Source organism: Bos indicus x Bos taurus, chromosome 5, assembly GCF_003369695.1.
Source record: "Bos indicus x Bos taurus breed Angus x Brahman F1 hybrid chromosome 5, Bos_hybrid_MaternalHap_v2.0, whole genome shotgun sequence".
NCBI lineage: Eukaryota > Metazoa > Chordata > Mammalia > Artiodactyla > Bovidae > Bos > Bos indicus x Bos taurus.
This window is the reverse complement of record NC_040080.1, coordinates 47,858,727-47,881,196: the sequence shown is the minus strand read 5'-3', so window position 1 is coordinate 47,881,196 and position 22,470 is coordinate 47,858,727. Positions and strand designations below refer to the sequence as shown.

Sequence of the window (22,470 nt, the reverse complement as noted above, 5' to 3'; positions counted from 1 at the left end):
GACAACAACAACAAAATCTAAACAAAATGCTAAACTCTTGGCACATTCCATAGGAGGCCTGGCTTGTACCACCATAAGCCCCATGACTGTGCCATCCATTGATCGGTCTGCAGAAAAAAACTCACCCACTCCAGTATTCTTGCCTAGAAAATCTCATAAACAGAGGGACAACAACAATAAAATCTAAACAAAATGCTAAACTCTTGGCACATCCCATAGGAGGCCTGGCTTGTACCACCATAAGCCCCATGACTGTGCCATCCATTGATTGGTCTGCAAAAAAAAACTCTTAAGACTCAAGGAAGCCACCCATGAAAACTCAAACCAATATAATGACAATAGTGTTATATTATACTATATTTGCTAATTTCAGAAGAACTACTCAAGATACTCAGTTTTTAGATACAAAAAGAAAGGCAAGAGCTTTACATGAATCCAGCAAACTGGGATACAGTCAAATACTTGGAGAAAGTACACCTTGGGAAAATTATGGGCACCGACAGAATACAAACAAAAGCCTTTACTTCTAGATTATGGGGTCTTCCCTGGTGGCTCAGATGGTAAAGAATCTGCCTGGGTCAGGAAGATCCCCTGGAGAACGGAATGGCTACCCACTCCAGTATTCTTGCCTGGAGAATTCCATGGACAGAGGAGCTTGGTGGGCTATAGTCCCTGGGGTCACAAAGAGTCAGACAGGACTGAGCAACTAACACTTTCACTTTTTCACTGGTTTCCAGTGATAGAAAGTGGGTCTCTGTAAAGCTTCTGGGAGAAATACTCTGAGAAGTGATTCAAAAAGGGTCCAAAGTCATTCTAGGTTTAATGAGAGCCTGGTCAACGTACTTCGCTGGCCAAGCAGGGCCAGACCTCAAAGGCACATGAAAGCTCCAGGTACTGGACACCATGGAGAACTTCTTCAGATGACTTACTGAGCACAGAGCAGAGGAGGTGGGTGCAGGCTCATGCCGGGAGACAGCATCAGGGCCAGAAACCAGGCGCCTTCTGCTCTTGCTGTTCTACCTCCCTGGACTCCCCAGAACCCCTTGTGCAGGCACTGCAGAAGCCTGGGTGGAAAAGCAGCAGCACACAGCAGCCAGGTTGCAGGAGGGGCTAGAAGACCCACAGACACCATTTCTAGAACTTTCCCCATTGGCTCCCTTATGGAAAACATCATTCTCTCATATAGCGAAAGCCTCAACTTCTTAGCTGTAAAAAGAAGTCAAAAGTCAAACATCAAACAGAGGCCTGGGTTTAAATGCAGCCATATGTGACCTTGATCTCAACTGATTACTTAAATCAAGAAAACGGGCAAAAGGCAGAAACAAACCCAGGTGTCCATTGACAGATGAATGGAGAAATGCAGTGTAGTTTATTCATGCAAGGGAGTATCACTCAGCCTTACATAGGAAGGCAATTCTCACACATGCAACAGCGTGAATGCATCTTGAGGAGATTGTGAAATAATGTGAAATAAGCAAGTCACAAAAGGATAAACACAGTAAGATTCCACTTACATGAGGTACCTAAAGAGTAGTCAAATTCATAGAGACAGAGAGTAGAATGCTGGTCACCAGGGCTGGAAGGAGGGAGGAAGTGGACTTGTCTAATGGGTGTGGAGACTCAGTCTTTTTTTTTTTTTTTCAGTTTTTCTTGGAGCTTAGTTGTTTTACCACATTGTGTTAGTTTCTGCAACACAGCAAAAGGAATCAGTCTTATGTATATGTATCAGTTCAGTTCAGTTGCTCAGTCGTGTCCGATTCTTTGTGACCCCATGAACCGCAGCACGCCAGGCCTCCCTGTCCATCACCAACTCTTGGAGTCCACCCAAACCCATGTCCATCGAGTCAGTGATGCCATCCAACCATCTCATCTTCTGTCATCCCCTTCTCCTCCTGCTTTCAATCTTTCCCAGCCTCAGGGTCTTTTCCAATGAGTCAGCTCTTCACATCAGGTGGCCAAAGTATTGGAGTTTCAGCTTCAACATCAGTCCTTCCAATACATATATCCCCACTTTTTTAGATTTCCTTCCCATTTAGGTCACCACAGAGCACTGAGTAGAGTTCCCTGTGCTATACAGTAGGTTCTCGTTAGTTATCTATGGGAACTTGGTCTTGAAGAATTCCGGAGACTGGTTACACAACAATGTGGATATATTTAATGTGTCTAAACTGTACCTTTAAAAGTGGTTAAGATGGTTCATTGTATGTGCATTATACCACAATTAAAAACTTTTAAATACGTCTTTTTTAAAAATCAACAGAGTGATACATAAGCCCAGGGCTTGAAACAAGATTTAGACAATATAATGTCCATAATCTAAATATAGGACCTGGCACACAAGAGGTGTTTAAATAAATATTTGTGACTGCCATTGCCTTTATTTTCAAAATAAGAAATCAAGCTGTATTTACAACACAGAAACAGATTCACTGACCTAGGAAACAAATTTATGGCTATCAAAGGGAAAAGGGGGCAGGGGAGGGATAAATTAGGAGTATGGGATTAACAGGCTTCCCAGGTAGCAGAACCTGGGTAAAAGAACCCACCTGCAGGGTCGGGAAGATGCCCTGAGGAGGGCCTGGGCACACACTCCCGTGTCCTTGCCTGGAGAATCCCATGGACAGAGGAGCCTGGCGGGCTACAGTGCCTGGGGTCACACCTAGCAGGGGTAGCACGGGGTTAACAGGTGCACACTATTACATATAAAATAGATAAATCACAAGGATTTACTGTACAACAAAGAGAACAATATTCAATACCTTGTAATAACTTATAATGGAAGATAATCTGAAAAGAATACATATATACAACGGAATCACCTTGCTGGACACCTGAAACTGACACAATACTGTACATCAACTATACTTCAATTAAAAGAAAAGAAAGGAAAAAGAAAAGAAAGCTGTGACCCAGACAAGATAAGTGCCTAGAAGAGAAACCACAGCAGTCAGAAACTCTGCAGTCATAATGCCCTGAGACAAACCTGGTTTCTCCACTTAGCCTCCAGTTTGGCCTGAGGACAGTCACCCAGCCTCCATGCAGGCAGCTGAAGAGCCCAGAGCTCAGAGGAGACCATTCTGAGAATGAATGTGTGGACGGTGCCTAGGAAAGTGCCCAGAACACACTCTGCTACTGCTGCTGCTGCTAAGTCGCTTCAGTCGTGTCCAACTCTGTGTGACCGAATAGACGCAGCCCACCAGGCTCCCCCGTCCCTGGGATTCTCCAGGCAAGAACACTGGAGTGGGTTGCCATTTCCTTCTCCAATGCATGAAAGTGCAAAATGAAAGTCAAGTCACTCAGTCGTGTCCGACTCTTAGCGACCCCATAGACTGCAGCCTACCAGGCCCCTCCATCCATGGGATTTTCCAGGCAAGAGTACCGGAGTGGGGTGCCACTGCCTTCTCCAATGGGGGCCTAATAACCCAAAATACAAATTCTTATTCTAAGAGCTGTATCTTCATCATTACAGCAATTCTATTAACGCAGAAGGGGCAGTCCAGCAACACAATTGTCAACATTGTTAGGAAGAGTAAAAACTATCCAAACCATAATGATCATTCATGTTACGATTATAGTTTCTTAAATATTTATTTATTTATTTGACTGTGCCAGGTCTTAGTTGTGGCACGAGGGATGTTCGAGCTTCGTTGCAGCATGCAGGATCTTTTGTTAAGGGCATGTGGAGTCTAGCTCCCTGACCAGGGATCGAACCCAAGCCCCTTGCAATGGGAGCATGGAGTCTTAGCCACTGGACCACCAGGGAAGTGCCACTATTACAGCTTTTTATTTTAGAGCTAAACTGTGCTGAGTGCTTATGATGTGCACAATCTCACTTAATCCTTACTCATCTACAAGATAAGACTATTATTTTTAACCTATTTTATAGATAAGAACACAGGCACTAAAGTCAGCTGAGTAACCCGAGATGGTGTGAATACATCCAGAAAGGGCATTCCCTCCACAAGGGGCCTCAGCAGGGTGGCAGATGGAAACACCAGAGCCAACAGATTAGGTCGAGTTCAAGTCTCAGATCTGCTACTCAACAGCTGTTTGACCTTGGGCATGTCATCTCTTTAAGTCTTTGGTTTTTTTCCCTGGGATTTTCTTTCTTTTTCTTTTCTTTTTGGCTTAAGACAAATTTATTATCTTACTTCTGAAGGTTATAAGTCCCAAATGGGTTTCATTGGGCTTACAGAGTTTCCTCATTTCTAAAGTGAAGAAATAACCCAGCCTCCCTGGGTAACTGAGACAATTAAAATGAAGCAACATGACTCAAATACTTGACACCAAGGAAACTCCTATAATGTCACTGTCTTTTCTTTTAGCAGTTTGAAGATCTCTGCCCTCTGGGCTTGCTCCCAGCCTCCTGGACACCTCACAAGGCCTGGACAATGCCATTCCAATATGCATTTGGGCCAGGCCTTGGACTTGTTCTAGGCTCAGGTTTTTATTAGAACTAGAAGGGGAGTAGGCATGCCTTTGGAGAAGGCAATGGCACCCCACTCCAGTACTCTTGCCTGGAAAATCCCATGGTCGGAGGAGCCTGGTGGGCTACAGTCCATGGGGTCGCTAGGAGACAGACACAACTGAGTGACTTCACTTTCACTTTTCATTTTCATGCATTGGAGAAGGAAATGGCAACCCACTCCAGTGTTCTTGCCTGGAGAAGCCCAGGGACGGCAGAGCCTGGTGGGCTTCCATCTATGGGGTCGCAGAGTCGGACACGACTGAAGTGACGCAGCAGCAGCAGCAGCAGGCATGCCTTTGGGGCTTCCCTGGTGGCTCAGCAGTGAAGAATCCACCTGCAAGGCAGGAACCTCAGGAGACGTGAGTTCAATCACTGAATCAGGAAGATCCTCTGGAGGAGGGCATGGCAACCTACTCCATTATTGTTGCCTGGAAAATTCCATAGGAACCTGGCGAGCTACAGTCTATGCCTGAAGTGACTTGGCATGCGTGCACACAGGCATGCCTTTATTTGCAAAAGATCACAAATTGTGGTCCCCTACTTCGAGGACAGCAATATAACCTGGATTTTCTTTTTTTTCTTTTTGGTAGCCAAACAAACTGGTATGTTCACATCAGGTTTACCTAAATGCAAAGTAAATGTGCAAAATCCCACATTTGTTAATCTGGCAAACAAATCCCTCCCATACCTCCAGGGGACTGTGAAGTGGGAGGAGGTGTAATTTTCAGAGAGGGATGAGCTTCCCTTTCTTCTTCCACTGACTGCAATGGCTTATGATTTTATCTATCCAGATGGACCTCATCTAAGAGGGGCAGAGAGGACAAGACTGAGAGTAACCCCTCAGATCACTGATGACTGTTTAGGTCCCTTCTAGGTTTAAGGGATCTGATTTATCTCAATAATTCCCAGCTGTGCCTACTACAATTGAACTGGGCCGGGGAGGACAAGGAGGCCCATATTTTAAAAGATCACCATAAAGATTCAATAAAGTGCTATACTGAGTATAAATTAAATACCTATCCCAAAGCACAATACACATAATAAGTACATGTATGATAAAGACGAGAGGGTAAGTAGAGAAACCAAGGCTGGCTTCATGTTATTAGGGAAAGCTACACCAGCAAGATGCAGTTAGCTTTGGGATATAGAGCATCAAAGACTTCCTTTACTTGCTTCAGAAACATAGATCTCTAGACAAGACTGTGAGCTCCTTGAGGGTAGGGATGGTACCTGTTCACCACACTATCCCCAGTACTGCGGAAAGAGATAAGACATAATGTTAAATGAATAGATGAATGGACTGGTGGATAGATGAATAGGTGGATGGATAGATGGCTGGATTGGTGGGTAGATGGATGGATGGATGAATGAATAGATGGTGGATGAATGAACGGACAGATGGATGGATGAATGGACAGATGAACAAAGAGATGAAAGAGATGGGGATGGTTTGGGAAGCTGCATGACTGTCGAGACAGCAACAGGAAAAACAACATGAATTTAACTGGTTAATCAAAGTCCTCAAAACAATGTTTTCCACAGAGGTCTATCGTCACATTTCTCCTTTTCCTTTTGATCAAAACCCAAAGCACTCCTGACCTGCGTTCCCAGGTTTAAAACTACTGCCTACATGTGGACTGTGCTCCTGATGTGGTCTCATCCCTCAAGCCTCTCTCTCTGTCACTCTTTCCTTGTGCCTCTCCCAATCACCTTTACCCCAATTCTGCTCCTAACCTCAATTCCTGGCCCTGCCTCAAGATCAGCCTCGGGATGAACCACAGGCATGCATGACAGATCCAGTCCAGCACACAGAACACATTCAGATGAATTTTTATCCCAAGTACGGCTGATCTCTACCATGGAACAAAATCCAGTGACCTCTGGTTCCTCCTCTGATGCCCAGCCCTTACACAGAGCCCACTCTCACCCACCCATCCTTGAGAAGGGAGTAGTCAAGTCTGATTACTATGCCCACAGGCTGCAGTTACCTGTTTCACCCAGCAAGACATGGAAAATTTCAGCTCCTCTTTCTCTCCTTTCCAGTCCCACCTCAAACTATTATCACCATTACACCAAGAAGTGGGTTTCATTTGGTTGGTTTACATTAATGAACATTCTGGTAAGGAATACTGGCCCCTTGGTGTGTGTGTGTGTGTGTGTGTGTGTGTGTGTGTGTGTGTGTGTGTTTATATGTGTTTTCAGAGTGACACTGACCCAACGCTATTTCAAGTATATGTTTTCAGCCTAAATGAGTCATTGGGTGGGAACAGTGAGTTTGCAAGTCTGCAAATGGAATGACCCCTTTATCAAGAAGTACAGTGGGCAACATTGTGTTTGGGGCTGAAAAACACTTCGGACAATGAAATCCTGTTTTTTATGGTGATACTCATGGAAAATAGGAAAAGAGGCAGTGAGAACTTATAAACTCAGGCAGAGTTCTCCCTGGGGTAGAATTCAGCTACATCAGTTTCTTGCTGTAAAATCTTGGAGATGGGAAGAGGTGCTTAACCTCCAGTCATCTGTGGTTGTGAGGACTGATTTAAATCACTTACTACAGGGAAAGCATGTAAAAAATTTCAGCATATAGAAAGCACTCAATAAATGTTACTATTATTGTTACTATTATTTAGAGATAGCATCATAGGGAGCTTTAATGTCCAATATAGCAGTCACTAGCTGCAGGTGGCATTTGAGTTAATTAAAATTAAATTTAAAAGCCAGATGCTGAATTTCACTAACACCTTTCAGGTGCTCGGTCATCACCTGTGGCTAGTGGACAGGGTAGACACAGGGGAGTTCCATCCTGCACTAAGTTCTCTTGGACTGCAATGGCATAGAGGTAAAGAAAAATGGCTTGACTCTAGAGGGTCTGTGTGACCTTAGGCAAGTTATTTAACCTCTCTGTGCCTCATTCCCTCATCTGTTGAACGGGGATAATAGTCACTGTATTATTCAGTCATGGTGAGGATCACCTGCCTGGTAAGTGCTTATAAATGCCACCAGCTGATACCCTACAGTGAGTGACAGACAGGTACACACAGAATGGACTGTTGGGAGAATTAGAAAGACTTTTATGTAAAGCCCATCCCATGGGGCCAAAGAGATACTCAGTTCACACACTCATTTTTTTCAACAAATGTTCATGAAGCACTTACTATGTACTCAACATTCTTCTAGGCTCTAGAGACACAGAAGCAAATAAAGGCCCTGCCCTCATGAAGCTTACAGTCTCAATAAATGGGGTGATGATGTCAATGCAACAGAAATACCAACATTTCCATTTTTAACCACCTATTAAAGATCCCCACCAATCAAAAAGGAGTGCTGTCAAATACAAAGGTAGCTACAAAGAGGGTGCCTAATGAAAGTGAATGAACAAATGGAGGAAAGGAGCCGAGAGCAGACCCAATAGATGCATAAGCAGGGAGCTGGGCCCTGGGTGATTCAGCTAACTACCCTTTGATGGGTGTGGCTAGCTCAGAGAGTTGTTGCCAAGCAACACTAATAAATGATTCCCAAGCAGTCCACAAGCTGGGTTCTGTATAAAGCTTAATCATCTTTAACAAGAGAATCTTGAAACCCTAGTAACTGGGATAGAGAAGCCTTCACATGCGTGCCCTCCGGCTTCTATTCTGGGCTGTGCTCTGACTCAATCTGTCAACAGGGCCGGCTCCCTCCCCTCTACAGTACCCAGGGGGGAACAGAACCAGCCAGGAAGCTGGCACCCACCTCTCCCACTGGGCAAATAGCCCCGCACTGGTTCTGGACACACAGAGTCACCCGAAAGGAAGAGGGTGCCCTGAAAACTCCTACCCTCCCTCAGACTGGCCTGCTGGCCTGGCTTCTAGGACTCAGTGGGCAGAATTCTCCCAGGAAGAGGAAGATGGCACCACAGCTCTGAATGTGCTTCTATTTCCAAACCCTGAAGCTCATGTTGGTAGGTTTGCAGCTCCCTGACACAGCTAAAAGTCACAGGAGGGGCTATGTGGAATCATTGAATCTTTGTCTTACCAGCAAGGCAGGCCATAGCATGGCATTTCAAATCTTTCAGCCTCAGCCTTGTGGTGTAGTAAGAAGAAACACTGTTTGCTTCACAACATTGTTTGCGGCATTAAATGAGATAAGTTATACTCAGTAGGAACTAGTTTATATTCTACCTCATGTGTCAAGATGGTCAGACAGGAGGAGATATGGATCAAGGCCCTAATCCTGTCACTACTTTATCACGGCCATCTGGTCTACCTGTGTCTCACCCACCACCTTGTCACTCAAAGGAGGGGGGAGTGGGATCTGGCCGTGCTGCCCACCCTGCAATCTCTTGCACATGACCTTCCTAAGTTTATAACCACACTGCTTTTCATCCTGCTGAAAAGAATACAAGGCATATGGAAATTCAGTACCAGAATTCACCCCAACAACCTCTCCATCCATATGCTCACATCAGGACCAGGATGTATGATTACAGGTCTCACACATAAAAATAAATCACCAAGAATTAACATAAAAATGCTTGTCTTGATTATCACACTTCAAAACACACAGATGTAGATGAAATCTAGGGTTCTTCCTATGTTTGATATGCGGGTGCGTGCATAGTCAACTAAGGCGTGTCCAACTCTTTGCGATTCCATGGACTGTAGCCTGCCAGGCTCTTCTGTCTGAGGGATTCTTCAGGCAAGAATACTGACGTGGGTTGTCATTTCCTCCTCCAGGGGATTTTCTCGACACAGGAATTGAACCCATGGCTTCTGTATCTTCTGCATTGGCAGGAGGATTCTTTACCACTGAGCCACCTGGGAAACCTTCCCTTGTTTTATATTCTATGGTGATTTCTGCTAGGGGTTGACCTGGATGGAAAGATGGGGCTGACCCAAGGAAAGTGACGCTCTCTGTCTGCATTGCTGAAATGGCCTCCATGTATGTCATCCATCACTCACAGCACTCAATGCCCACCAGATATGGCCTTGTTTTGCTGTGGCCTTCCCCAACATGTCCTGAGCAGAATTACCCAGCAACTTCTATCTCCATCCAAGTGGATTCTTTCCACTGAAAGTGCTTCTGTACACTTTGTAACAGTCACATGCTTAATGCCCCTTTCCAGTAGCTGCCTGGCTGGTCACCCAGAAATCACCAGCCATGTCTATTTCCACCCGTTAAGTATTTTCTGCATGTCTTCTATATGGCAAGCTCAGCACACACACAGGACAATGGCCATAGCTGACCTTGAGGGCCTCAAAAACAAATGCGGGACAGCAACGACATAGAGTTACCTGAAAACTAAGTGGACTGCCATAAGTGCTTCAAGAGAATTCTAAAAGATGTACAAATTCAGGGCAAGAGTGGAAACAGGGGTCTCAAACCAAGCTGAAGACAAGCTGAATTCAGATAGGGATGGGGAGGGCGAGGAGATCCCTCAGTTCAAAGTGCTAATTTTTATACATGCCCATCCTTCCCTTCTCTTCAGATCCATTTTCTCCTTGAAGAAAACCCCAGCCCCTCGGTGGACCACTTAGATTGCCACAGCATCTTGCTTGTCAGTTGGCTACTCTGCACCCGTTCTGACCCTTTCCGCCTGCTCATCCTCCCCATTCCCTGGGCCCTGACCCAACACTGCACTCTCAGAGTTGGCATTAAGTGCAGCAAGGCTAAAATTAGGGCTGTTTCCATAGATATAGACTTCTCTGTAGCAAATCTGCTCAGCTCCCAAGTGAAGAAAAAAAATTTTTTTTCTGTTCTGAATGCAAAGCAACTGGGGATCTGGAGGAATCCCAGGCTTCTCAGGTCTAGACATCTCTGAGCCTTCCTGACCCCATGAAAAGGGAGAGAAGAGGCTTCTTGGACAGCACAGTGGCACCCATAGGGGCCTGACCTCACTGAGCTACAAGGCACCAGCAGGAAATAAGCAGGGGCAAACACAGGAGACCCCGTATGTCTGAGCCACCAGTACACACTTGCCCTCACTCCAGGCTGCCCGGGGGGACCTTCCCGAAGGTGGGTCTACCTCCTTCTCATTTCGGAGATGAGACAATGCAGATCTGGGAAGATGAGTACCTCAGCCACCCTGCAATGGGCCACACTATTCACACTTAGTACATAGGAAACTGGGGTTCAAAGATGGCCAGAGAACCACCCAAAGCCATCCAGCCAAGGGCGGTCCTCATGACAATGAGGACAGGGTAACAGTTAAGAACAACCGTAGTTAACGTTTACTGACACCGTTTCGTTCAACGTTCTGTGCTCAGTGCCCTACTGGTTCTCCCATTTCATCCTTATTATGGGCTAAATTGTCTGCTCAAAAAAGGTAGGATGGAGTCCTAACTCCTGGTGGTGGTGCTGTTTTTCAGTCACTAAGTCATGTCCAACTCTTTGCAACCCCATGGACTGCAGCATGCGAGGCTCCTCTGTCCTTCACTGTCTCCCGGAGTTTGCTCAGACTCATGTCCATTGAGTCAGTGGTGCTATCTTGCCATCTCATCCTCTGCTGCCCCTTCTCCTTTTGCCGTCAATCTCTCAACCTAATTTGGAAACAGTGACACTGCAGATGTAATGAAGATGAGATCATACTGAAGGAGAATGGGCCCTCAAACCACTACGACTGATGTCCTTATAAAAAGACCGCCACATGAAGACAGACACAGAGAGAAAGGCATGTGATGACAGAGGATTAGAGTGATATATCTACAAGCCAAGGAACATCTGATTGTTAGCAAGTGACTGGACATTAGGAAGAAGCGAGAATGATTACCCTACAGGTTTTAGAGGGAGTTGGGGCCTGGTGACACACCTTAATTTTTAATTTTTAGCCTCCCAAAATGTCAGACAATACATTTCTCTTCTTTGAGGCTACCTAGTTCGTCCCCTACATACAAACCTTCAAGTTGCAAACTTTCAAAGATGCAAATGTACATTCCATCAACATCAGGCATGAGTGACACTGCAGCATGCCCTCCACTTCCTACTACTGATGATCCTTTAGCTCCACCATCTCCCGCCTCCTCTCGCTCCTCCAGTAACTATTCTTGCCTATTCAGGCAATGCCAGCCCCTGTATGCCAGCTATTGTACTTTATTACTGTGCTTTTCAAGATACTGTACTGTAAGATTAAAAGTGTTTCTTTTTTTTTGTTTTTACATATTATTTGCATGAAAAGTATTATAAACCTATTACAGTATAGCATACTGTGCTACTTGGGTACCTAGGCTAACTTTTTTGTGTGTGTGCTAAGTTGCTTCAGTCATGTCTGACTCTGTGTGAACCTATGGACTGCAGCCCATCAGGCTCCTCTGTCCAAGGGATTCTCCAGGCAAGAGTACTGGAATGGGTTGCCATGCTCTCCTCCAGGGGATCTTCCTGATCCAGGGATTGAACCTGCATCTCTTATGTCTCTTGCACTGGCAGGTGAGTTCTTTACCACCTGGGAAGCCCAATGTTGTTGGATTTACAAACAAATTGGACTTACAAATGTTCTCTGTGAACATTTGTATGTCGAGGACTTAGTATATTTTGTTACAGCAGCCACAGGAAACTAATACAATCCTCATCACACTTTGATGAAGACTTAGGTACTAAAAAGTCAGGTTTTACACATGAGGACATTGAAGCTTAATCAAAAGCAAATTTTACCAATAACAAATACCAACATGGTGCAAAGTGCTTTACATAGAGTAGTAACTCATTTAATCCCCACAAAAATCCTAGTCCTACACCAACCCCATGAAGCTATCCCACTTTAATGAAGAATAAAAAAAGTAAGGCAGAGAGAGGTTAGGTAATTTGCCTGAGGTCACACAGCGTTTAAGTGGTGAAGTCAGGATTCAAACTCAAACCCAGGATCTGTCCTCTTAACCACTATAACCACCGAAAGCCAGAAGAGTATTGAATCTGAACCTGAACTCAGGTGGTCTGGTTTCAACGCATGTATCCTTTTTCTACTTTGTCGTCCACCTGCCAAACAGAATGTTCTGTACTGAGCTGCCCCTTAAAATGCTTATCCGCTGACACAAACAAATTAATCAAATGAGCGGTGGCTTGCATACATCCCATGAGTTCAAATTAAATTTAAATTAGCTCATTTTAGCAATTGAGGCTGACCCAGGTCCATATGGACAACAGAAATCAGGAAACGAGTAACTAGGTTATTGGAGCCCTAAACAGGCCAAGTGACATGAAGCTTCTCCCTTACAAAGCTTTCAGGTACTAAGCCTTTTCAGTAAACATTTAATGAGCTCCTACTATGTGCCAGTACAGTGTCAGGTAATGGCAGCATAAATGACATGACCCCAGCCCAGGAGGGACATGCCCATGATCAGATTGCCATATATCCTGAGAAGTCTTAACTCTGAAGTCAGAACAGAGGTGCTGTTGGAAGACCTAGTTCATGGTTTCAGAGCAGGTGACATCTGAAACGCATCTTTAATTTCAAGATGCATTTTATTCTTATTTTAAGGCTAATCTAACCCTACCTCTTTCCAACACATACAAACACACCCATCTTTCTTTCCCCCCTCCTTCCTCCTTTCTAGCCTTCTTTACGCAACTTTCCCCTTAAATACTAGATTTTTTTCACTGCATGAACCACGAGCATGTATGCCAAGTTGCTTCAGGCATGTCTGATTCTTTATGACTCTACAGACTGTAGCCCACCAGGCTCTTCTGTTCATGGGGATTCTCCATGCAACAATACTGGAGTGGATTGCCATACCCTCCTCCAGAGGAATCTTCCTGACCCAGGGATCAAACCCACATCTCTTAGGTCGCCTGCGTTGCCAGGCAGATTCTTTACCACTAGCATCTCTGGGAAGCCCACAGGTGACCAAAAAGATATTCAGCAATAATCATTGTTTGTGACTTCTCATCCATAATGAAAGGAACAGAAGTAATTGGTCATCTTCAGAAAAAATACTTTTAGGGCCAGAGCCTTGAATAACTGAAGTTAATAGATAACCAGTGATGGTTAATGTTAATTCAGCTAAACTGTTGTTTAGCTGCTCAGTCATGTAAGACTCTTTTGCAAACCCATGGACTAAAGCCCTCCAGGCTTCTCAGTCCATGGGATTTCCCAGGCAAGAATACTGGAGTGAGTTGCCATTTCCTACTCCAGGGGATCTTTGTGACCCAGGGATCGAACCCAAGTTTCCTACATTGGCAGGTGGGTTCTTTACAACTGAGCCACCAGGGAAGTCCTCGGCTAAACTCTCTCCCCCTCGATTAACAGATGTAGAGATAGTCTATTTCTACCAACAATGGAGGAGGACACAGCCCTGGAAAAAGGGATGGGGACACAGGCGGTGGAAGGTATGCCAGGAAGCTGGGGACATGGGTTCCTGGGAGCCAAAGAAGAAAGATCTAGAATAAAGGTGTGCCCTGCCACCAATTTTCAGCCAGCCACTCACCCACCCACAGGGTCACACCACACTCAGCAAGCTGGCACAGCCATCACTTTGCAGGTGGATTAGCAGAAAGACTGCAGGCTCTGACTTGACCCAGACCTCTGCTATCTGCACTGTAAACAGGACACAGAGAATCTGCCTGATAGGCGTTCCCAGCACCAGTGGGATGTTACAGAGCACAGACACGCAATCCACGTTAGCCACGACAGTGTTGAATGAACACAGTCTTCACCATCAGCGAACTTGACGATCCTATTCCTTTATCCTCACCATCATCATCACCATCACTGCCACCAAAGCTGCACATAAGCTTTGGGCAGGTCATTTACAGCCTGGGCCTGAATTTCCACATTGGTTAAGTGAGTTCTCATGGACCGTGAGGACAATACGTGACACTTTGGCACAGTGAGGCCAGGCCCCGCTCACACCAGAAGCTGCCCAACTGGAGTGGTTCTGGGGCCACAGTACAGAGCCGTGGCATTGGTCTCACCAAGTAAACAAACAAGCCCCTTCCACTAAAATCGGATCCTATGAACAGAAAACATGCCCACTCACCTCTGCCCTGCACTGAGGAAGCTGCCCCCCAGAAGGGTTCAGAGTCAACCGCCTCTGGCAGCCTCGTTGATCTCCTGGCCCTAAAGGACGTGCAACCTCGAGCCTGAAGTGGCTGGACTCTGTGCTTGGGTTTATTATTTCTGCACTGCTTACAAAAAGCCCTTGGATCTACATGAGTATTTCTTTTTTTAACCCCTGGCATGAGCATTGCACAACAGAGGCACGCCTCCATCAGCTTGAGCTGTCCCCCGACTAACAAAGCACCGTGAGGTTCACTGGTGTGGTCTCTGCTGAAAGAGGTCAAACACTGCCTGCTCCGGCCCCGGGGCTTGGCATCCCCAGGAAGCTCTGATGTGGGAGGGCAATGCTGCACACATCCCGACCGAACCACCCAGCAGACCCAGCTCAGTGAGCTTGTTGCCCTCTGGCCAGAGAGGCGACAAGGCTGAGGAGCAGTAGGTCAGGATTAGGAAACTGCCACCCATCAGTTTTGTGGCCAACAGTGGGCCTCCGCCAGCCAGTTACAAATGAAACTATCTATGAAACAGAAACAGAATCACAGACATAGAGGGACTTCCCTGGCAGTCCAGTGGTTAAGAGTCCTTGCTTCCACTGCTGGGAGCATGGGTTCAATCCCTGGTGGGGGAACTAAGATCCCACATACGGCACAGCATGGCCAAAAAATAAACAAATAAAAATAAATTTGAGTAAACATCTTTCAAAATAAAAATAGTAATCATGGACATAAAGAATATACTGGTGGTTACCAAGGGGAGGGGGCTGGGGGAAGAATGGAGTAGGAAATTGGGGTCAGCAGATGTGAGCTTTCATAGAGAGAATGGATAAACCAACAGGTCCTACTGTACAGCACAGAGTACCATATTCAATATCCTATGATATGGGACTTCCCTGGTGGCTCAGTGGATAAGAATCCTCCTGCCAATGCAGGGGACATGGGTTCGATCCCTGTTCTGGGAAGATCCCACATGCCACAAAGAAACTGGGCCCGTGTGCCTCCACTACCGAGCCCAAGTGCTGCAACCACTGAAACCCACGCGCCTGGAGCCCCTGCTCTGCAACGAGAAGCCACCACAATGAGAAACCCAAGCATCATGCTGAAGATCCAGCACAGCCAAAAATAATAAATAAATAAAAATTTAATAAACCAAGAAAATCTCTAACAACAAAAAAAAATTACTATGATCAACCACAATAGAAAAGAACATTAAACAAACGTATCTATGTGTATAATCGAATCACTTTGTTGTTAACAACAACCTTGTAAATCAACTATGGTTCAATTTTTTAAAAATTAATTAAAAAAACAAACTTGTAGAGCCTTTCTCCTATCGACTCGCATTCTTCACCCTCCCACGGCTGCATCTCACATTCCTCTCCCGGCTCCCACCAGGCTGAGCATCTGCCTCCTGCAAGGTCTCGCCCCGTCCTGCTCATGTCACAAAAATCCAAGTTCAAATCACCCACTGTACCCGCCTCCTCCTCCAACTCCACTCCTGCCCCTGCCCTCCCCTCTCACTCTCCCACCCCGAGAGTTCGTCCCCACCCCCTATTCCATCCGGTATTTTTTCTCTCTCTCCCACCCCTCTTATGCCTCTCCTCCGGTCCTCTGTGTTCCCACCTCTGCTCAGAGAACTTAAATGAGAAAATTTCTGTACATTATTTCCGCAGACTGCACTGTGCCGTCCTACCTTTGTTAAACCCCAAACCTCATCTTTCCTCGATGATTTGGGCCTTTGTGAGAGCTGATACAGACACCACGGGCAGGCCACAAGAGGGACAGCCAGCTGGGGTGACGGGCATATTTCCCATGAAGGACACACAGCATTGACACAGATGAAAGAGCAGGATCCCCGGCTCCAAAGATGCCACCACGAGGGCCCCCACACACCAAGGCAGCTTGTCTTTCAGGAGCACGGCCGACAGCCTTGCTGAGAAAAGCAGCACCTCTAACTGGATCTGATCTCAAAACTTTTGCACAGAGGACATGGCCCAAACAATAAGGTGACAGAGATGTAGAGGCTGGAATGGGCCAATGCGCTTAACGGACATTGTTTGTGTTAGTAGCTCAGTCGTGTCCGTGCCCGATTCTTTGAGATCCCATGGACTGCGTCCTGCAAGTCTCCTCTGTCCATGGAATTCTCCAGGTAAGAATACCAGAGTGGATAGCCATTCCCTTTTCCAAGGGATCTTCCCGATTGAACCTGGGTCTCCCACATTACAGGCAGATTTTTTACCATCTGAGCCACCAGGGAAGCCCTTAACAGACATAGTTATGTTTATTATTTTAAAAGAGTCATAAAATAGAACTCATCCTGTTTCTACTGGAACAATTTTGGTGAGGGAGGCTGTTCTGAAATACATTCACTCTTTAGGCAATAAATCCTAAATAAGCCAATCAAGACTTTGATCACCATTCATTGGAAAGCATGCCATCAGGCAGCTCTGGGTTCAAATCCCACCTCCGCTACAGGGCCAGGAACCCACCCTGTCTGTGCCTCAGTTTCTTAGTGGGTAAACTAAGAATACTAAGCCATCTCAGTTGTTTTTGACTCTCTGAGATCCCAAGGACTGTAGCCTGCCAGGCTCCTCTGTCCATGGGATTCTCTAGGCAAGAATACTGGAGTGGGTTGCCATTTCCTCCTCTAGGGGATCTTCCTGACCCAGGGGCTGAACCAGTGTCTCCTATACCTCCTGAACCGTCAGGTGGGTTCTTTACCACCTGGGAAGCCCACTAACCCACCCAGAATACCTGATATTGACCCTATACACATCCTCATCATTATTTGCTGTTGTTCAGTTGCTAAGTGTCTGACTCTTTGTGACCGACCCATGGACTGGAGCATGAGCCAGGCTTCCCTGTCCTTCACCACCTCCCAGAGTTTGCTCAAACTCATATCCATTGAGTCAGTGATGCCATCCAGCCTTTTCCCTCCTACCTTCAATCTTTCCCAGCATCAGGGTCTTTTCCAATGAGTCAGCTCCTCACATCAGGTAGCCAAAGTATTGGTGCTTCATCATTGTTATGTGAACATTTACTGAGATGTCAACATGTCAGACAGTAAGTGTCTAACATGGATTAATTCATTAACACAATAACCCTCACTGGGGACTGTTATGGTCCCATTTCACAGACGGACCGAGAAGTCGAGTAACTTGCCCAAGGTCACACAGCTGAGCTGAGGATGTAGATTCCACTTCTAGACAGTCTGGCTCCAGACCTACACTGTCCAGTCTCTGACGTTAGGCTCAGTGGACAGCAGAGAGTAAGTTGTTCAACAGCTCAGTCGCTAGGATTATCATAATACACTGTCTTTATTTCTATAAACACCACTGCCTCCAGGGGGGTGATTTTTTATTTTGCCTTTTTGAATTAAATTTCCATCCTAGGGGCACAAAACCTAGTGTAATCGCTTATGTTTCTGCCGGCTATCCATTCCCATCCTGTTGGAAAGAAAGCTGGGCTCAGGAAACTGCCTGCCTACGCACAGCTTCATGGGTCAGGCTGCACTCTCTGAGCTGGAGAGGCTGGGGGTATCTGCACTCTAGAATTGTTGGCAAATCTCTCCGTGGCCAGGGCCAACTGCAGAATGACAGCCACCACCTGTCACTCTCGAATGGGAAGCGGTGGGGGCAGAAGGCCACTCCATGCAGAGAGGAAAGCTCCCCAGCCTGACACAGATAGGCCCACCTCCGACCATTCCCAGGGGCCTGCAAGCTGGACGGGGACTGCCCTCCCCTGGCTCCATCCTGAGCAAGCGTTGACTGGTGTTGAAATCCATCATGCTCTGGGCAGCAGCCCCAGCTGTGCCCCCAGAGCCGACCAGCGCCTTCAGCCTGAACTTGGCAGCACACAGTCCTTCCACTGCAGTGGGAGGGAGCTGTTTGTTTAATTGAAAGCTTCTCCCACCAGAGCCTGAGCACATTTGTCAGCAGCAAGGGGAGATGGGAAGCATGGGGCCACAAGGAACAACCCTCCCTGCTCCAAATGCTGATGCCTCCTACAGTCCCACCCAGGATGGGCTCCACCAGCCAAGTCATTCTGGCAGGGGAGGTGGGGCCTTTTGTCCCCATGGGCCTGGAAGCATGCCTTCAGGACAAATACAGTACAGCACCATGGTAGCCACACCTGGATATTGTGAAATCCAGCAATCTCAACCTGAGCATCCTAACCTCCGGACTGTAGGCAAAACGTCAGAGAAGAAAACCCAGGGGGTGGTCAAGAGCATGGACTTTGGCACACCACAGCTCTGAGTCTGAATCACTGACATATTCTTAAGCCATGAGACCCAGACAAGCTGCACAGCCTCTGAGTCATTCTCATCTATGCAATGGACAGGACAACCAGCCTAGAACCCCAACCCTGGAGACCATGAACCCCATAACTACAATATTCAGAATTCACTGAAAGGCGTGGGCACAAAAAGATAGTCCATTAAATCAGAAACCAGGAGGGCAAGCACCTTTGCGAGGGGCAAGGAGGCAGAGAGGAGGGCCAGGGCAGGGGGTAGGAGGGGCAGGTGCCCAGGGGTACTGGTAAAGTCCTACTTCTTGATCTGGGAGCTGGTTATAAAGGTGGACTCCCTTTGTAAAAATATGCCAAGCTTCACACTGCATGCTTCTTGTACTTTGCTGCTTGTAGAATAAACAATATTGTAGAATATGTTCAATTTTTAGAATTTATGAGAACAAACAAACAAACAAAGCTTTGGGAGGGATGTATAAACCAGCCTTTGACCTAAGCTCGAAGAATGAACCTGGATCTGAACATGCCAGTTACCTTGCCACGTGGGCCCCTTCCCCCAGGGCTTATCACAAGCTCAGTTCAGTTCAGTCTCTCAGTCGTGTCCACCTCTTTGCAAACCCATGGACTGCAGCACGCCAGGCTTCCCTGTCCATCACCAACTCCCGGACCTTCCTCAAACTCATGTCTGTCGAGTTGGTGATGCCATCCAAACATCTCATCCTCTGTTGTCCCCTTCTTCTGCCTTCAATCTTTCCCAGCATCAGGGTCTTTTCCAAAGAGTCAGTTCTTTGCATCAGGTGGACAAAGTATTGGAGTTTCAGCTTCAGCATCAGTCCTTCCAATGAATATTCAGGACTGATTTCCTTTACAATTGACTGCTTTGATCTCCTTTAGGATTGACTGGTTGGATCTCCTGGCAGTCCAAGGGACTCTCAAGAGTCTTCTCCAACACCACAGTTCAAAAGCATCAATTCTTTGGTGCTCAGCTTTCTTTAGAGTCCAATTCTCACAGCCACACATGACTACTGGAAAAACCATAGCTTTGACTAAATGGACCTTTGTTGGCAAAGTAATGTCTCTGCTTTTTAATATGTTGCCTAGGTTTGTCATAGCTTTTCTTCCAAGAAGCAAGCATCTTTTAATTCCATGGCAAATTATTCATAAAGCCATCCCATAATGACCCAGTGGCATCTGTAGACCCCCCACCCCCAGTGGATTTAGGGCCGTCCCAGCCAGTGATGCCAAACCATCCTCACTGGCTTGCACAAATGTTCACTGAGCAGCTACTGTGGGCCAGGCATGGGCCCGGAGAAGAAGAAAACTAAGAATGCTCCTTCTTTCAAAAAGGCTTCCTTTCAGGTGCCTCCATATGATTCCTGGGGCTTTCTCAGCTGCAGCCCTCCCTCCCAGTCCATGCCTATTGGAAGCCAAGAGTCTGGTTATGATTTTTTTTCCCTCCAAGGTTTTCTGAGGCATCTAGCACAGCAGAGCTCTGATGCACATGTATCATCTCTAGGTGAAGCTCTTTAACCTCTCTAACCCTCAGTGTTCTCTTTTTGAAAATGGGAGTAATGACTCCCCCTCAGGGTTCTGAGAGAATTATATAAGACGAGGCAGTAAAATGTTTAGAGCAGTGCTTGACATATAGTAGGCACTTAATGCACTCTGGCTGTTTTCGTTAATTTCTGCGAATTCCCAGTGAGCTGTGTCTTTTGCTACATCTGTCCATGAAATTTACCTGTCTTCTTTTCCCATGAAACCCTACCAACCCAGAGCATTCACAAGTCATTTACCTTCTCAGAAAGGGGACCCAAATAAGGGAGAGAGAGACAGAGAGAAGGGATGGGGATGGGGATATAGGGAGGATGGAAATTCACTTTCTCTGTGGAACCACTTTACATTTGGCTTTGGTTTTTTACCAACGTGGATACTGTCCAGTACAGTAGCCGTAACTACATGTGGCTACTGAGCACCTGAATTGCGCTATACATGTAAAACATACACCGGATTTCAAAGACTTTGCATGAAATGAAGAGTTAAAATATCTCAAGAATTTTTTTAATATACTTTGGCTATATTGACATATTACTAAAATTAACTTCACCTATTTCTTTTTACTCTTTTTTTTAATATGACTACTGGGAAATTTAAAATCTCATATGTGACCTGATATGTATTTCTATTGTGCAGCACTGTTTCAGCTTATCAACATGTCTTCGTACACAAAGGCAGTTTTCTCTTTCAAAGGAATTTTCATCCCAGTTCTTAAGATAGATGTCTCCTCTCGATACAGAAATATATTTTAGACCAAGTTCCATGGATGTAGAAACTGAGCCTGGGAGAGATGAAGTGAGTCGCCTAAGGGCATGAGGCTGACCAATGGGAAGAGCCAGAATTCGACTCCGGGTCCAGAGAGGTGCTGAATTGAGCTCTTGACTCTATTTCAGTCCTGTCTCCAAATCTCGAGACACTGATCTCTTCGAGATGCTGGTCTCTCCACACAGTCACCCCAGGAAAGAATAAACTGTCTGTTACTTTTCACCAGGACCCCCAGTGGGTAGCTGTGTTTTAAAGGGTAAGACTGGTACCTCGAGGGGGGCAAGGAGGAACGTGGCTTAACCAGGGTGTGAGTGAGCATTTGCAGAGGTAAGATTAGAATGTGAGATGTTCTCACACTTTTGATACCAGGCCGTCAGATCAGATCAGATCAGATCAGTTGCTCAGTCGTGTCCAACTCTTTGCGACCCCATGAATTGCAGCACGCCAGGCCTCCCTGTCCATCACCAACTCCCGGAGTTCACTGAGACTCACGTCCATCGAGTCAGTGATGCCATCCAGCCATCTCATCCTCTATCGTCCCCTTCTCCTCCTGCCCCCAATCCCTCCCAGCATCAGAATCTTTTCCAATGAGTCAACTCTTCGCATGAGGCGGCCAAAGTACTGGAGTTTCAGCTTTAGCATCATTCCTTCCAAAGAAATCCCAGGGCTGATCTCCTTCAGAATGGACTGGTTGGATCTCCTTGCAGTCCAAAGGACTCTCAAGAGTCTTCTCCAACACCACAGTTCAAAAGCATCAATTCTTCAGCACTCAGCCTTCTTCACAGTCCAACTCTCACATCCATACATGACCACAGGAAAAACCATAGCCTTGACTAGACGGACCTTTGTTGGCAAAGTAATGTCTCTGCTTTTGAATATGCTATCTAGGTTGGTCGTAACTTTCCTTCCAAGGAGTAAGCGTCTTTTAATTTCATGGCTGCAGTCACCATCTGTAGTGATTTTGGAGCCCACAAAAATAAAGTCTGACACTGTTTCCACTGTTTCCCCATCTATTTCCCATGAAGTGGTGGGACTGGATGCCATGATCTTCGTTTTCTGAATGCTGAGCTTTAAGCCAACTTTTTCACTCTCCACTTTTACTTTCATCAAGAGGCTTTTGAGTTCCTCTTCACTTTCTGCCATAAGGGTGGTGTCATCTGCATATCTGAGGTTATTGATATTTCTCCCGGCAATCTTGATTCCAGTTTGTGTTTCTTCCAGTCCAGCGTTTCTCATGATGTACTCTGCATAGAAGTTAAATAAGCAGGGTGACAATATACAGCCTTGACGTACTCCTTTTCCTATTTGGAACCAGTCTGTTGTTCCATGTCCAGTTCTAACTGTTGCTTCCTGACCTGCATACAAATTTCTCAAGAGGCAGATCAGGTGGTCTGGTATTCCCATCTCTTTCAGAATTTCCCACAGTTTATTGTGATCCACACAGTCAAAGGCTTTGGCATAGTCAATAAAGCAGA

General features: G+C 46.1%; 1 protein-coding gene across 2 annotated transcripts in view; it reads right to left on the bottom strand.

The window, feature by feature from the left end:
- LARGE1 (LARGE xylosyl- and glucuronyltransferase 1) overlaps positions 1 to 22,470 on the bottom strand; it is a 609,285-nt gene that overhangs the window by 543,793 nt on the left and 43,022 nt on the right. Inside the window, exon 1 of one of the 2 annotated variants that reach the window (XM_027541849.1) lies at positions 14,413 to 14,482. The exons of the other annotated variant lie outside the window; for it this stretch is intronic. The gene's annotated coding sequence lies outside the window, so the exon portion shown is untranslated. Of the gene's footprint in view, positions 1 to 14,412; positions 14,483 to 22,470 lie in introns of those variants that run through there. 2 annotated transcript variants of the gene reach the window in all.